Raw genomic sequence first — 8356 nt, 5'->3', positions numbered from 1 at the left:
ATGCTTTTTAAGTGATTTTAAGTATTTGTTTACTGATTTTGCCGCGTAACGTCGCGCATTTTCCTTTGTGACGTCTTCATTATATCATGACGTCACATCATAAGTTTTGAAATATAGTTCTGTTAAATTTCTCTAATTTTGTTAAATTTTAACATGATGTATGATGACATTGACTTTCTTTTCCTAAACAATCAAATTTACATATGACGGCATTTATTTCTGCGTGTTATTCCATTTGGTTATGATTTTCTTTTCATCCGCATTCAGATATAGTCCGGCTACAGTAAAAATTATATTTTATAAATTTCACTAGTGGTTTATCAGAATATAATCATCTGATATATTGTAATAAAACACTGGAAAGCATGAAATAGACAGAAGTAGCTTTTTACGTCGCTTAAATGTGACTAAAGGTAACCAAATACCGGTAAAAAAAAATAAAAGGGAAATACCCCGAAATTTTGTAATCTGATTTATGACCCATTAAGAGGTGAATGCAATGTTTAAAACGAATTTAGAGGAAAATAGAACATATAAATGTACATGACGCAAGCAAAGAGATATGACTTTATCTTTATACAGGGAAGATAGGGGAAATTCTCTTCAAAACAATCTTCAACAAATAATAACACTAAAATAGAAGGCACGAGATTGCAATTTTTTGTTGTGTTAATAACTAAATCTTTTACTTCTGCAAGATTGGATCTTGCTAACTTTGATAGATGCATGTAGAATGAAGCATGAACAGTTAAACACTGAAATCTTTCTTGTCAGCCCCAGTTTCCAATTCCATGTATTACAATACTTCAAAGATGGGTTTACCAATGTTCATTGTGTACATGCAAATCAAGTTTGTCAGTTTTTTTTTTTAATTTCGCATAACATGCAAAAATATAGTACAATGATGAATAATAGAAGGTAGAAGCACAAGTTTCTACTGTTAGAACAACGCTATTTGTAAATAATATTCCTATTTAATTGATATTATACGAGTATATCATTATTTTGTTCATTTAACTACATAAAAAGTTATTTTATTGTATTAGAACTAGAATTATCTAAGTAATAATTATTTAATCATGGTATGTAGTCATCACAAGAAGGCTCTCCAGGCAAACTTAGAACGGCATTGTATATGACAGAAATGCGAAAACACGTAGGGACGACAAAGTTGGACTTTGTCGTGTTTTCGCATTTTTGAGGCAAAGAAGCGAAAATACGACAGAAGGAGGGCAAAAATACAACACATAAAATCTGTCGTATATTCGCATTCCATCTGTCGTATTTTCGCTTTTTCGCATTCAAAATACAAAAATGCGAAAACACAAAGAGACGACAAAGTATCACTTCGCATTTTTGCCTTTTCGCATAGTTACATTTTCGCATTGTTACATTTTCGCTTTTTCGCATTGTTACATTTTCGCATTGTTATATTTTCGCATTTCCGCGTTCCGGTTGTACATGCGCATGAAGACACAATTCATTATTTAATAGTCCTCTATAAGATACGTTGTATTCACGTAGATGTATAATTTAAAAGTATCACCCCGCTCCTTACACATGTAAAATAATTAAATAATATAACGTTTAGGCTTTCAGATTGTTTTGAATCAATTAATGCAACAATTATTCTAAGAAATACAGTAATTTGTTCCTACCATCTTTAGATTATCAGTTTATTTGCTGACGGGTGTAACATGAGATTTACGATAAAGGCACTGCCCGCACACATCTTAAAATAGATATGTCTGAGATTGAGGTGTATTTTCACAGGAAAACACATTTTATAATGTCTGTTATTCTAGTATTAGAGTTTTTTTTAGACATACTTGATCTGATAATATGTAAAATCATTTTTATTCATTATAACATTATACCATGTTGTCAGGCGTTCCTCAGGTTTTTAAAACAAAACTTTCTTGATGGTCATTTTGTCTTCCCCATATTGCACGAATGTCAATAAAAGGAGAACATTAAAAGTCATAGAAAAATTCAATAAACATATTGTATTTAGATCATATTGTAATATACTGTGCTTCTCTTAGTTCACGGTACTTAACGCAGGGAAACAATATTTGAATGGTACAAAAATGTCATTAGCTGTAACGTTTGGGTATTTTCAGATTGATGTCTCCATGCGCATGTGCAACCGGAACGCGAAAATGTAACAATGCGAAAAAGCGAAAATGTAACAATGCGAAAAAGCGAAAATGTAACAATGCGTAAAAGCGAAAATACGACAGATGGAATGCAAATATGACAGATTTTATGTGTCGTATATTCGCCCTCCTGTCGTATTTTCGCTTTGTTGCCTCGAAAATGAGAAAAAGCAAAAACATGAAGGGACGACAAAGTTGGACTTTGTCGTCTCTTCGTGTTTTCGAGGCAACAAAGCGAAAATACGACATGGCGTAAATCAGCCACCATATTAATCACACACTACAAATATTTCATAATCTGTTACACATTGTGTGATACAATAGGTGACAACTATGTTTTATACTAAAGATATTTTGAATTACATGTACATACAGAGAAACAATTTTATATTTATTAAAATTTTTATCAGGTACTAGTTACTAGGTTTGAATACCACCAGAGACGAAAAATATGTAGGTAAAGAACGCAATATTAAGTTACAATCAAGATAAAAGTAACCGGATATGGGAAAATACAATACAGTATACACATAATATTATAAATAAACTTTAAAACGAATGTAGGGGAAGTTAGGCAATAAAAAATGTTGAAAAAGGTTTTACGTAACCCTAGATAAGATTTAACATAGTGTATAGAAGGATATGCAAATTCCCGATTTTTCTTTTTCTTTTTAGCTCACCTGAGGACAATGTCATCAAGGTGAGCTTTTGTGGTGGCCCATTATCCGTCGTCCATCTTCCGTGCGGGCGTCAACAATTTCTTTAAACATCTCCCCCTTTACCACATGGCCAAATTTGTTGAAACTTTGCAGGTTTTTGATGTCTACCAAGTTTGTTCAAATAACAGCACTAGGGTCAAAATTGGCCCCGCCCCAGGGGTCATTGATTTTCTTTCAATGTACATGAATATAGAATTTTTTTTAAAAAAGTTCTTGTGAAAATCTAAAACATCTTCTAATAGATTTCTACCAAGTTTGTTCAAAAAAAATCCCTGGGTTCAAAATTGGCCTGACCCTAGGGGTCATTGATATTCCTTATACGAGTATGAATATATGAATATAATAAAAACTAAAAAAATCTTCTTGTGACAATCCAAAAGAGAATGAGCTTAGATATTTGCCATAAAAATCTTCTAACGGATGTATACCAAGTTTGTTCTAATAAAAGTTTTAAGGTAAAAATTGGCCCTGCCCCAGGGGTCATTGATTTTCATGTATATAGTAAAAAGTTAAAAAAAAATCTTGTGAAAATCAAAAAAGGTAGAGCTTAAATATTTGGCATGAAACATCTTCTATAGGATGTCTACCAAGTTTGTTCAAATGAAACCCCTAGAGTCAAAATGGACCCCCGCCCCATGGTTTCATTGATTTTCCTTGCGACTCAACATTGTCAGGTATTTAATTTTCCACCACTTGTACAAACTGTAAGTTGATAAAAAGAACAGTTCAGCTTCCTTCTTCCCGTACAAACGTACTCTTGTAATGGCGCTGAGGTTATTATACAATATTGAACTTTATTTGAAGGGCGAGTATACATCTGTTACACATATGCGCCTCGTCCAATATAGGTTTTACATTTTTGTATGATTCAAGCAGAAGCATAATTCTATTAAATATGTATATTCATCCCGCTAATTATCAATGTTTTGATAGACCTTTGTTACTTCGAGCACAAAATAGCTTTTATATGATATTTTCGACCACTGATAATGAAAACGAGACTAGATGGAGTACAATATGAATTTGAACCGGATTGTTTGGACATCATAACGTGTCAACATTAAAACTGGACTGTTGGAACATCACGTGGTGCACATGTTTATTTGTGACACTATAAAGGGTGTTGATTGAACATAAATATGTCAATTATATACCATATGCTATTTTTATCATGGATGTTATAGAATAGTTCTTATTTAGAGACTTTACTAAATTCAAATGATTAAAATGTAAAATTCATCGTTGAAGCTCTCTACGCACTTTGCAAAAAGCAGCAATTTCCCTACCGTCCATATATTTAGGCTACACTAGCATACTTTTTTTACTAAACTTTGAACTGCTAATGGATATATTTGAGGGTTTGAGATAGAAACTACTCAAGGTACCAATGTTTAGTTTCAAGATCAAAACAAGGCTAACTTATTTGATGAAAATTAGCGACACAAAGTTTATATATCAACTTCTTCTGGTGGTGGTGCCAAATTTGGATGTCTGTTCATGTTTGGTGCCTGATTCCCTACAATATGTTGTTCAAGGTTTTCCTCTAGTTCTTCGTTCTCGATATGGTCCAGATTTCTTCTATAATTAGGTCTAATAATAGCAATATCACGTTGTTGCCCATGATCGTTGTCAAGGAAATCTGGTGGCGGTGGTGGTGCAATGTTTGGCCTTATATTCGCTTGCTCGTGACCAATTAGCACATTTCCAATATCATATATAGTAGGATCATTATAAGAGTCAGTAGGCTCTTCTAACATACACATTTTCCAAGCACGATATTCATCATAAGTGCAAATATATCCTGCGCGACAAACAAAGTTGTCCGTTAGGCGGTGTTTATATATACAGCCCTCTACAACATGGGAAACCACATTATTGGGAACATCTTTCAACATCCCGAGATGAAGCAGATCATTTTTTTCTGATAAACATATATGTATTTCTTTCCAGGATGAATCTAAAGCAATACAATCTCTATGGCAAACTCTTTGATAAATCTTCTTTAAAGTATCTTGATTTGACAATTTGACAATATGCCGGATTGATTTCTTTCTTCTCGGTGTGTTTCTGATTGCTAAATATTCCTTCATATCAACTCTATATCTCTCATTCATTTTGCTATCATGGAAACTCAAATAACCAAAGAAACAAGTATGAATATTATCGAGACAATGTTTATTTAGTTTACAACCATTTATTACATGTTTTTTTACGCCTTTGCTTACAATTGCCCCATTTTCAATCAGGTCAACTAAATGTTTCAATGTGTATTTATATGCATCGTCACCGTTACAAAAATAAGGCCATTTTTGCCTTATCAATTCATATACCTCTTGGATATCATGTCTAGTATGAGTTTCATCTGGTCGCCAATCACCAAATGCATTATGTAACAAGTCAACCGGATTATAAGGCAAACCCCTTATGACAAAAAAGGCTATCATTCAATATATGAAGGTCACGTTTGCATTTCAAATGCTCACTTTCTGTTCCTATTAGAATGTATCCATGGCAACAAGAAAGGCGTCCATCTGAGTATGTATGTGTACGTGTACACTGATTCACAACATGTAGGATTATCTCATTCGGTATATTGTGTCCCTCTTTAATAAGTTTAATCAAATATTTTTCTTGTGCTGTTGTATACATGTTTTGGACTGGTCTAGTATCCCATGGTCTAGCTCTCCTTATGGCGTCATACATCAACTGTATATTCCTGTTGACACAAGTGCTTTCATTTCTAAGTGAATTTTCCATTTCGACAAAATCAAAATTTGATAATTATAAAATCTGATCTGATGAACGTGTTTCATAAAATATCATTTTAATTCGTTTTCTTACTCATATTCAACACATGTACGCGTGCACTGTACATGAATATTTTGTGCTGTGCATTAGTTTATATTTTATATAGAGAAAATAATATTCCAGTTTATCAAAATATACCTAAAATTATCTAATTTTAAATTAAATGACAAAACTTGCACATTCAATAAAGCTCTATGAAAATGTCCATATGCGTCTTTGTTTGTCACCTTTATAATTCGTAAATTTTATCTGAAATAGGAACGAGTATTCGCTCAAGCTTATCAGGATTGTAAATTATCTTAAGTGTATGATACATTGCATGTACTTGCTTTGTTTATTTACTCTAAAATCGTAGCACCTCTGCCTAGTTTATTGTAAATTGTTTTTTTTTATAATAGTTACATATTAATTGCATGTTTGTATCATAGTTTGGAGACTTTTCTGTTGAAAATGTGTCAGGGTTAAATCGTATACATATACATGCACAGTGCGTTAACTGGAGTGCGGGTATTAGTTACCCGCACTCCAGAGCATGCCCATTGATTGGCTCATTTTTGCTGGGGTTTACATATTGTGACGGCAGAGAAAGGGAAAGCGACAGAAATATCATATTCAGATGATCGCTCATTGGTTCATTTTTGCCGGGGTTTCATATTGTGACAACAGGGAACGTGTTTTTATGTTTGACTATGATACAAAAGAGAAAGAACACCAAAACACTCGGTAATCTGATTAATACTCGGGGGCTACGCCCCCTCGTACAAATCAGATAACCTCGTGTTTCGGTGCTCTTTCTATTACATATACTGTGGCAGGATAAGAGCCCTAACTATTAGTGGCCCTTAGTGGCGGCGTGGCCGAGTGGTTAACGCGTCGGACTAGTAATCTAAGGATTGCTGACCGCGTGGGTTCAAACCCTGTCAGGGGCAAGCCGTTGTTTCCTTGAGCAAGAAACTTTACATTCATTGCTTAGTACTGGTTGGTTCCAGGAACGGATTCGAGAGTGTTTCAATAAGCTTATAGCTTCCAACACAATCGAACTAAAATAAATTTGTATAAACCAAGAGCCCTAACTATGATCTCAGAAGTTTGACGGGTCATCATGAGAGTCACGTTAAGTGGCGGATTCGGGTCCTGGGTTCGGGACTGCACCACCACAACCCATTTCCCCACCTCAGCCTTCTGTTTAGTTTTACGGCGCACCAACGCAATTTAGGTCATATGGCGCCGAATTAGGAAAGATGATTTTGGTTAACCTCGGGTTACAAACATTAAACAACACCAGGTGTCAAACAAACTCACCTGTTCGGGCTTAAAATAGAAAAAAACCTTTTAACATCTTCTACTACAGAACAAATTGATAGATGATCACCAAACTTTGTTTGTTGCATTCTTGGGTAGTCCTTTATCAAGTTTGCTCATATTAATTTGATTGAACCCTTTTAGGGGCCGCTTAAGCTAAAAATAGAAATACCTTTAAAAGTCTATTTCTACAGAACTTATTGATGGATGATCACCAAACTTTGTCTTTAGCATTCTTGGGTAGTTTTTGATAAATATTGCTCATATCAATTTGATTGGGCCCCTTATAGGGGCCGCCAAAGCTAAAAATAGAAATACTTTTGAACGTTTATTTCTACAGAACTAATTGATGAATGATCACCAAACTTTGTCTGTTGCATTCTTGGGTAGTCTATTATCAAGTTTGCTCATATTAATTTGATTGGTTCTTTAATGGGCCGTTAAAGCTAAAAATAGAAATACATTTAAACGTCTTTTTCTACAGACCTAATTGATGGATGATCACCAAACTTTGTCTTTAGTATTCTTAGGTACTCTTTTATTAAGTTTGCTCATATTAATTTGATTAGCCCCTTTTAGGGACCACTTAAGCACAAAATAGAAAAACCTTTGAACATCATTTCCTACTGAAATAATTGATGGATGATCACCAAACTTAGTAGCATTCTTGGGTAGACTTTTATCAAGTTTGCTCATATTAATTTGATTGGGCTGCTAAAGCTAAAAATAGAAATTCCTATTAACGTCTATTTCTACAGAACTTAATGATGGATGATCACCAAACTTTGTCTTTAGCATTCTTGGGTAGTCTTTTATCGAGTTTGCTCATATTAATGTGATTGGCCCCTTTTAGGGGCCGCTAAAGCTAAAAATAGAAATACTTTTAAACGTCTATTTCTACAGAACTAATGGATGGATGATCACCAAACTTTGTCTCTAGCATTCTTGGGTAGTTTTTTGTATCAAGTTTGCTCATATTAATTTGATTGGCCCCTTTTAGGGTCCGCTTAATCTAAAGATAGAATACCTTTAAACGTCTTTTTCTACAGAACAAATTGATGGATGATCACCAAAACTTTGTCTGTAGCATTCGTAGTTATTCTTTTATCATGTTTGCTCATATAAATTTGATAAGCCCCTTATAGGGGCCACTTAAGCCAAAATAGAAAAACCTTTGAACATCATTTCCTACTGAAATAATTGATAGATGATCACCAAACTTTGTAGCATTCTTAGGTAGTCTTTTATCAAGTTTGCTCAATTAATTTGATTGGTCCCGTTTTATCTAAAGCTTAAATGCCCCAGGTCATGACATTTCTTCAAATTATTGTTTAAACATATTCTATGCTCAAATTTAATAGTAGAAAA

The sequence above is a fragment of the Ruditapes philippinarum genome, unplaced genomic scaffold (assembly GCF_026571515.1).
Source record: "Ruditapes philippinarum isolate M1 unplaced genomic scaffold, ASM2657151v2 ctg8629_1_1_1_1, whole genome shotgun sequence".
Classification (NCBI taxonomy): domain Eukaryota; kingdom Metazoa; phylum Mollusca; class Bivalvia; order Venerida; family Veneridae; genus Ruditapes; species Ruditapes philippinarum.
The sequence above is the reverse complement of the archived record's forward strand: the minus strand, read 5'-3'. Positions refer to the sequence as shown.